A 10255-nucleotide genomic window follows, 5' to 3' on the forward strand; every position below is an offset into this window, starting at 1 on the left:
TATAGTGCTTTCGGCTGAAGCTATATCCAGTTCAAAGTGGCTACAGGTGCTTCATCTGTGCCAGGAAACACCTTGGGCCTTTTGCAGCAGTCAGAAATATGATACTTTAATGCACAAGAGAGTGCATTACGTGTGTGTGTGTGTGTGTGTGTGTGTGTGTGTGTGTGTGTGTGTGTGTGTGTGTGTGTGTGTGTGTGTGTGTGTGTGTGTGTGTGTGTGTGTTGTGCTGTATACAGTATGTCCACACACGTGTTGGGAAAGAGGCCTATAGACAATGACAGAGAGAGAGGGAGATCAACACAGTAAGACACACCATACAGTATCAATGAAACATTTACATTTCTATAAAAGTCATCCTTTGTTCTGTTGTTTGCAGTGGAAAATGGATGATAACTGACACAGAATAGTTTCTGGTGTCTTTATGCAAATATGCCAGTTTGTCCCTGTGGGTGACGAGCCTCTGAACTCTGTCCCACACTGATGTATGAGCTTTAAACCATCAGCTATGAACCCAGCAGCAAAAGGCAACTGAATGTCTCCACTTCTACTGTCCAGATAGACAGAGCACACGCACCACCTGCTGGACCAATGTGCTACTGCTGCACCGTCTCACTGTGGGGGAGCTTGTCTTCCCCCTGACTCACATTTTAAAATACATTCATAAGGATGTGTATAAGCTAGTAGTGATGTTGGACACAGACTCAGTCAGGTGGCCATTTGGCAGGTTCTACTGATAATTTGATGGCCAGCACTGCAGTGGTTCCATATTGGAGACACAAATTAGACTCTTTATGTCTCCATAGGAAACCACTGCTGGTTCCCTTCAAGTCTCCATGGGGAGAGTAATCGATAGAAGTGAACTACACATACAATATACTACAGTATGTGACTTTTCTTGTTTCTTGAGAATGTTTCTAAAGGTCATGCAGAACAGTTTCCCTCCCTCCATAGACTGTGTGTGTGTGTGTGTGTGTGTGTGTGTGTGTGTGTGTGTGTGTGTGTGTGTGTGTGTGTGTGTGTGTGTGTGTGTGTGTGTGTGTGTGTGTGTGTGTGTGTGCGTGTGTGCGATAGACACTGACCCTCCGGTCCAAGCTTCAGTGTAGAACTGTACTGCTGACGAGTCAGGACCCCCATCTTATAGTCAAGAAAGTAGAAACCAAGAAACGTCCGGTTCCATCATGGACCATTTGGCTTTACACATACACAAATACTGTATGTGTGGACGCACGTGTGCTATCTAAATACTGTATGCCACACGCCCCACATCAAATGTGGATGTGCTCAGACACACACACACACACACACACACACACAGCACACGCGCACACACGCACACGCACGCACACACACACACACACACACACACACACACACACACACACACACACACACACACACACACGCACACGCACACGCACACACACATTATACTGTACTGTATAGGCTACGGTATACAGTGTATATATAGACTAGACACACTCCCACATATAAAAGCACACACAAAATACGTCATGCACATACAAACGCGGGTCTGTGCGCAAACATGGCAGCCTGTTCCCTCCCTCGCTCGCTCATAGCAGCTGTGATCCAGATGTGTGTGCTGTGCTGTGTAGGAGCTGCTGAGTTCAGGATGTTTTGCATTCCCAGTGTGGAACATGTGAAGCGCCTGTGCGGTGCGTCCGTCTGCCTGCATTAGGCCTCTGTGTGTCACACGTTGCCTCGCTGTCCCCTTACTGGCTGGCTCCATGCAGGGGCGCAGGCAGGCCAGGCACGTCCGCTAGTGACGCTAATGCTGCGCAGATGTGAGGTGCTGCTGAATCAGGTGTTGAGAGGAAACACCCATGCGGGCTGGCGGGGAGACTCAGACACAGGGTCCCCTCTGTGTGTGTGCGTGCGTATGCGTATGTGTGTGCGTGTGCGTGTGCGTGTGTGTGTGTGTGTGTGCGTGTGCGCGTGCGTGTGTGCTGTGGTCGCAGTCAGGCTGACATGGCCTTCCCTGCCTAACCGCCATCAATTTGCCTGAGTCTTGGCTGGTGTGGAGAATTATGTGTTATATGATATGTAGGATTTTCTTTTTCTTATGTTTGATAATAGGATGTTAAACGCTCTCACGTATCACGTATCAAATCTATCTATAAATGCACCAGGTCTCTGTCTGTGTGTGTGTAATCCACGTAACTCGAGAATCGTTTGGCCCAGAGACTTCAAATTTGACACACGTGTCCCACACCACTGCAGGGGGTGCAGTGCCCGGTGTCGAGTCGGTCAGACCCACGGTTGTCCATAACCGCCACAAAAAGGCCTCTGCCCGGGTCCATATATGGAGCTGGCCTGTTCTGAGATCATTCTGACATATTCTCTCCATATTTGGGCATGCCTGACAACGAACTCCATATATGGGAATAAAAGGGACACAGATATAATATCTGGTTGGTGGGGCATGCACTTCCAACTTGCATCGTTCCAAGTAGGCCAACGGGCACCGCTGTAGAGGCCCCATGGGCACCGCTCTAGTAATCCAAATGACGGATGCTGTTATTTGAAGCGCCTCACTGTACTATTTCAATAAGGACTCGGAGAGATCAAGTACAAATAGCAAAGATAGTAAAAGCATCGTGATGCAACACTATTAATTTGCATGAAAACAATAAATGCATAACTGCACATTGAAAGTGTCTGATTGCAGTGATCTGATCTTTGCACACACATCACTTTCTTGAAGAATCACAACAGTGCAATCAAATGTACCTGACGTTTGAGATGTTACAAATGGAACCATTTGTACACTCTCAAAGTTCAATAAGGGTCCATTTGGTTCCAAACTATAATTTAGCTGGGGACCTCCTGGATCCCCCTCAAGGACCCCTAGGGGTCCCCGGACCCCACTTTGGGAATCACTAGTCTATACTACACTTCAAAATGTATTTATTTTTGGCAGATCTAAAAACTCAAACACAAGCTTGCTATTTTCACGAATGTTCTCTTCTGAATAAGGGGACTAGGGGTTCATATGGTTAAAGCTTCTGAAAGCCTCACCAACAAGTCAAACTCTTTGGAGAGGATTTTCCAAAATATTTTCCAATCTCCATGAGCTCCGTATCTGTGCTGCATTCCCTGACTAACGCATGTATCAGTCTCAGCTGGTGCACTTCAATCTGACAGAATGTTGTGCAAGCACGTTTTTCTAGCACACATCTCAGATTGGAACACACACACACACACACACACACACACACACACACACACACACACACACACACACACACACACAGACACACACACACACACACAGAAGGAGGAACACATACTGTAACTTCCTTGTACGACAGATGTGTGACAATGTTGGAAGTGAAAGATCTCCATTATGCTCAAGCCTGTGCCAGTTGCACTTCTGCTTGGCTAAACTGTACGGTTATTATAGCTGACTCGTTGTTTGACTGCCAAAGCTGGGAGGCTAGCTTTTTCACATGACTCCAGCCACAACCCTCGTGTCCAATTCCCAGTGGTGGAGCGGTTAAGATGCTATAAACGTAATAATTGTGTGTAAAGTGTCAAATCTGGGACAGTGGTAGTTTTATAATGGTGATATAAACAGACACAGTCACAGCGCCAGCGTCCACCGTAAGACAGTCCTTGTCTCTCTGCGTGAACCTGACTCTAACTCTGTGCTCACGAGTCCTTGTCTCTCTGCGTGAACCTGACTCTAACTCTGTGCTCACGAGTCCTTGTCTCTCTGCGTGAACCTGACTCTAACTCTGTGCCAGGAACCATGCTTAAAGGAGCACTTCACCCATTTTCGAACGCTAATGCTCATTATAAGATTGCACAATTTTTATCAACTCACTTGCATTGGTGGGCTATGGACAGTTCAGAACGTGCCTACCAACCACATCATTGATGGGGATTCGAAGCTAATAGAAACCGCTGACCTTCTCTTTCTGGAAAGTTAGCATGCTGAAATAGAATTCGTTGCTATTTAAAAATGAAGTTTGAACCCCAGCTGTCCACAACCCTTCTCTGAGAAGGCAAAAAATGGTGCCATCGTATAATGATTCATGAGCATTATGAGGACCAATTATATGAAGATAGGTTGAAAATGGGTGAAGTGGTTCTTTAAATCTCATGATCCCATCCTTGCAGTCCCTCTTCCATATCCTCCTCATGTCCTGAGGTCATCAGTGCTAAACTCGTCTCTCTTCACTAACCACTACTCCAACAATGTCCACATACTCAGTGCTTATCAAACATTTTCATGTCAAGGACCCCCAAATTAAAATGTATTTAGCCGCAGACCCCTATTTGAAAATATGTTCTGCCGGGGACCCCCATAAGAGAACATTTGTCCTGTTAAATACTTCAATGAGACCAAACAAAAAAAAGAAAAACGTTATCTATATAGCGGTGTATATCATCTTATATTTTCATATAGCCTAAGTAGGGTTGAAGTGGTTCAACTAATTTTGAAGCTATATTAGCTCATTTTGCTGGGGACACACCCTGGAGACACGCCCTCCTACCGTCACTAATCTGTCCCTCTCATGGAGCCTGTCTCTGTCATACTGCAGGGGTTCTCAACCTGTGGCTCGGGAGACAAGACCGTTGAGAACCCCTGTACTGTATAGTCTCTGTACGCCACTCTGTTTGGCAAACAATCCAGGTGTTTACTTCTCTGTTTTACACCAAACCATAGCTCTAAACCCCTTGTTCTTCTTATTAGTGTCTGTTTACATAGGCACCTCATCTCAGAATACTCACTCAACACTCACTTTAAGGTGCTCTTGTCTTTTATTTCAATGTAAAGTGTGACCCAGTGCATGAGGCTCCTTCTCCCCTTTCTCCCCAGTACCTTTGGCCCAGATTAAATCTGCCGTTAACAAGCCTCCCCACAGCTGGTCTGAACAGACTTTGGCTATAGTGGCCCTCACACCAGCTGCTATAGGGTCATGGACATAGGATGTACATAGGATGTACTCTGTGCAGAGTACACGTGCAGTCGTGCACAGATGAATGTGTGTTAGCAATGCATTGGAGTCCTTGTGTCTGTGCATGCGTGTGTGCGTGCGTGTGTGCGTGCGTGTGTGCTTGCGTGCGTGCGTGCATGCGTGCGTGCATGGTTGTACGAGAGTAAGAGGATGCTTTAACACACACACATACACGCACATGGCCACAAGCAGACATTCACACGCACAGAAACACACACGCGCACAAACACAAACTGGCACAGCATGCCGCTCTATTGTCTCCTATCTTGTATAATGCTCCACCCCTCGCTCCATTTGAGTGACTTAGATGGGACATGGAGGCAAAAAGAGAGAGAGGGACAGGGGGCTGGAATTCCCCTTTGATCAGAGCGTTGGTTATTCAATGGGATGTGGCATCGCTGGGGGTTAGGGATGGGGCTGGGCAGGCGGGGGGGGTGCATGGTTGCAGGCAGAGTGTCAGCCGCATAGAGGGAGAGAGTGCTCAATTGTCTTGGTCCCTTTTTTATTTTAGGATGTGAAACCCCGCAGGGAGGCCAATACCGGGGTCGCGACCTTTTGCCCAGCCCTTCCTCTTTGCCAATCTGGGGCAGTTTGTCGTTCGCACTCGAAGGACGCTTCTCTGTCATGTCTTTAAACTGTCAAGTTTAAGAAAAGAAAGAAGATCCAGCCCACGATGACTGTTGGACTGACAGAAGAAGCACTTCATGCTCAACACTCTCTGACCATCCAGGCTCATCTAGAGTGACGCAGGGAGAGGCTGTTGTTGGGGGGGGGGGGGGGGGGGGGGGGTTGGGTACCCATTTGTTTGAGCTTGAGAAGATACTTGGCGTTGGAGTAGATTAAACAGTCTCCAGAATGACAAGAATAGTGGCACAAAGGAGAAATTGACCATGTCAGTGTGAGTGTGTTTTAATTGTGGCAGCATCTGTTGCTGGTGAGTGTGCTGATCGCTCACTAATAAAGACCGGGTGTTTTCTCAGAAGTGGTGGAGGGGGCGTGGGATTGGGTAGGGGGGGGGGGGGCAGCTCTTTGCTATAGTCTCCACAAGTCACAAAGGCTCTCAGACTAATGCAGTGGTGGAAAAAGAAGTAGCCTAAATTTTACTTAACTAAAAGTAGCAATAATACCACAATGTATTAATCTGTAAAGTTGTAAAGTCAAATCAAAAATCTTACTGGAGTAAAAGTACAAACGTATTGACACCATAATGGCTACTCATTATATAGAATGTCATGCGTTCCACTTTTGTCTAATGTTGCAGCTGGTAAAGGTTGTTCTGATTTTAATGACTTAACGTGCTGCTGGGTAGCTTAACCAATTATAATTAATCAGTTAATGTATGTTTTGTGTTATTAATGAAAAGTTTCTTACTAAAGCTGTCAAATAATTGATTAAAGAGGACATAGTGGAATAAAAATATAAGTGGAGTAGAATTGAAATATTAAATTAATTTAAGTAGAGTAAAAGTACCTCAAACATTCTACTTGAGTAAATGTACTTACTTTCCACCACTGTTATATTATAATATAGCAGATCAACATTATGTTGATATGATCGATAATAAACAGATGATAACAATGGGGTGCTATACATCAAACTCATATACTGTATCATTCATATCGCTAAATGGTACATAGAATTTGTCCCCAAAAAAACTAAACAAAAAACCCCCACAATGTTGACACAGTAAATGCTTTCACTCTCTCCCCGCACGGCATGAGCTGTTGGTTTGTCCCAAAAGCATGTTGTGTGACTGACTGTTATATCTGTGTTGTTAGTGACTCTTTGTTGTGTCTGTGTACAGCCACGCCATCAAAGACACCGAAGAAGAACATCTTGGTCGTTTAGCAGAGCTGTTGCATTTGACAGCTGTACAACATATTTTATTCTCAGAAGTGACGCAGTAAGTTATGTGGCCTTTGTTTCACAGCACGTTTTTGTTCAAAGGGAAGCTCCACAAGCCAAGGATTCTTCTAAAGCCAGCATGTGTTAGATGCTGCCAGTTTTATTTGTATTTGTTTTCATCCACCCTTTTTCAAAGTGACAGAATTTATATTGAAAGCAGAGAGAACGTTAAATGTTAAAGTCCAACCCCAACTATTGGGCTGGTAGTTTGACAGATTATTTAGTGGTCTACTGGAGAGAAGATGAAAGTGTAAGCAAGCTAATTTCGCCCACACAGTGCGACATTCCAGCACTAAAACAGTGGTGAAATGACGAGACACTGACAATGTGTGGCTTTATATAGGGTACTATATTATATTATTCCACTAATCAAAGGACACGGTTCATAAGCCATTTAGCGTGAATGTTGTCAGATGCAGTCAACAACAAACACATTTTAACCCCAACCCATTAAATGCATAATTGCCTCCCTATCGGATACAGATTTCAAAATGCACAATCCTGAGCATCAATCAGTTGTTTCCACTAAATCAACAATCAGGGCAGCTGACAAGTATTTGGCAATACTGTTTTACAATGAATCAGCATCTATGCTTGTTTTTTTGTTTTTGTTTTTTAATATATATTTATGGTGCTTTTTGCCTTTATTGATAGAGGTATAGTAGGTAGACAGGAAACGGGGAGAGAGATGGGCAGAAGACACACAGTAAAGTTCCTCTGGACCGGGACTCGAACCCACGACACACTGTCAGGCTGGATTAACAGCCAAGTGCCTGGACCGCTAAGCCGGCCCAGGCCATTTGTTTGATTTCTTGCAGTCTTCTGCTGCTGACATTATCATTATACATGTAGCCTATGCTGGGCATATACATCATCCTAATTGAAACATCACATTCATGCCACACCCTACAATCATAAGTAGAGCGCAAAGAGAACAATGTGCTTCAAAGTAGCTAGGATACCAGATCAACAGCATCTGACTAAAAACAGCATGCTGTCTAAATAACATTCTTAGCATTTGTTGTGGTTAAGTGAAACAATTCTAAATGACAAAAACATGTGAACAAGTTAACCAAGACATACTGTAGAGCTGCATATTACTAGCCTCTCGTAGAAAAGGCGACAAGAAGGAGCGAGGAGTGCTACTGCTATAGGGTAGCGGATTTTAATGAAAATCAACCGATAATCACCAGAAGGTGACGATGCAATCAACCTACTGCATGTATACTGGAGCCTACTGGCTGTGATTAGGAAACATGGAACCAGCCACGTGAGTCCCCTAACCTCATATCAGTCTTAACCGGCCACGTACTGTAAGTCCCCTAACCTCATATCAGTCGTAACCGGCCAAGTACTGTAAGTCCCCTAACCTCATATCAGTCTTAACCGGCCACGTACTGTAAGTCCCCTAACCTCATATCAGTCGTAACCGGCCACGTACTGTAAGTCCCCTAACCTCATATCAGTCTTAACCGGCCACGTACTGTAAGTCCCCTAACCTCATATCAGTCTTAACCGGCCACGTACTGTAAGTCCCCTAACCTCATATAAGTCGTAACCGGCCACGTACTGTAAGTCCCCTAACCTCATATCAGTCTTAACCGGCCACGTACTGTAAGTCCCCTAACCTCATATCAGTCGTAACCGGCCACGTACTGTAAGTCCCCTAACCTCATATCAGTCTTAACCCGCCATGTACTGTAAGTCCCCGTCATATCAGTCTTATCAGTCATATCAGCCACGTAAGTCAGTTTCACTTCCATGTTTCCTAATCGCAGCCATTAAGCTCCAGATGCATGCAGTAGGTCGATTGCATCGTCTTGATAAGTAACCTACTGGTGATTATCGGTTGATAACATTCAAAGCTGGTGGCTAGGGGATGAGGTAGAGTCTGAAAAGAGCAGTGGCATCATTTCAGCTATAAGATTTAGCAAGCTCCAATTATTTTTGCTTGCGTGAGGTTATTTGCCTCTTTTTTGTCCTATTTTCCTCCCTTTTTGTGGTTATGTGCGGTTGTTTGCCTATTCTTTTTTGGCATATTTTCCTAAATGTTTTGGTTATTTGCCTATTTTTTGGCACATTTTCTCTCCCCTGGAGCCATGGCAGCTGCCATAGCTTGCCATACGGAGCAGCAGCAGGACACATGCTAAATGTTCTAATTCCAAGAGTGTACAAATTGGATAGAGACAGAGGAACCCCACTGAAAAATGTGCAGTTCTAGCGACCTCTCAGGGTGAATGGTAGAACAAATAGATGAGTGAGACTACATGTTGTGTCCAGCAGAGGGCAACACGCTCATCTAAAACTAGCAGGACCAGACATCAAATATTGCCACCAACACTTCAGCATGTTTCATGAACATAATGTCCTGTCTGTCTGTCTGTCTGTCTCGCCATATGAGGTAAAGTAGTAGTAGTAATGAAAAGTAGTGTGCCTCATTTATACTTGTTTGCACAATGGTGCAGATCTATGAACTGAACGTATATAAATGATTGAATACTTAGTATACATTCTGTATTGGCGCGTGGTGTGTTGACCTGTGCGTGTTGTGCTGCAGACTGAGGGTTGTTTTTCCTCCTCCTTTGGGTCTCCTCGCAGCGCAGCGCTGCCTCTCTGGTCCCAGGTCTGGTAAAGCCATCACTCTGCCCCCCTCCAGCCCTCCAGCCCTCCAGCCCTCCCGACCTCCACCCTCTGTTTTTCTGCTTACTGATTCTTCTCAGTCTTTTCCTCTCCCCTCCTCCCTCCTCCCTCCTTCCCTGCACCGCTTGTCCTTTCTTCAAACGTTTCTCTTCTCCTCTCCACAGTTTTCTCTGTTTTCTCTTCTCCTAAACTCATCATCAAGTTATTTGTCCCATCTCCTTGGTGCCTCCTGTTTCTCCTCTTTTCACTTCACTTCACTTATACCCTCTCTTCTTTTCTAGGGTGTAGAGCACTCGCCTCTTTGGACTACAATGTCCTGGGTTTGATCACAGCCATCTCTGCAAGTGAGTAGCCCGGCATGGATAAGGTTGTGCTTCAAGTGCTGGGAGCGCTGATGGTAGGTGTTGCGCTCCATCTCAGCAATCCATCTCCCGGGGGTCCCGTGTGTTGAAAAGGGAGGCACCCTCAGCCAATACCGACAATTAGCCACTCCAACCTACTATAAATTACCTCTCTTTCAATGTAGTCTTTCATCACTTCTCTTCTACTGTCTTCTCCTCTCTCTTTTCTGGTCTGGTCTGGTCTGGTCTGGTCTGGTCTGGTCTGCTCATCCTATAGGCCAGATCTGTCAGATCCATTGACTGGTGTCTATGACTATGACATCATTGTTCTGGGAGTCTCAGCATGGCCTCTGCTCTGTTCTCCTGAGATGAAAGAAAATGACACCT

Source organism: Protomyctophum parallelum, assembly GCF_964188405.1.
Source record: "Protomyctophum parallelum genome assembly, chromosome: 20".
Classification (NCBI taxonomy): domain Eukaryota; kingdom Metazoa; phylum Chordata; class Actinopteri; order Myctophiformes; family Myctophidae; genus Protomyctophum; species Protomyctophum parallelum.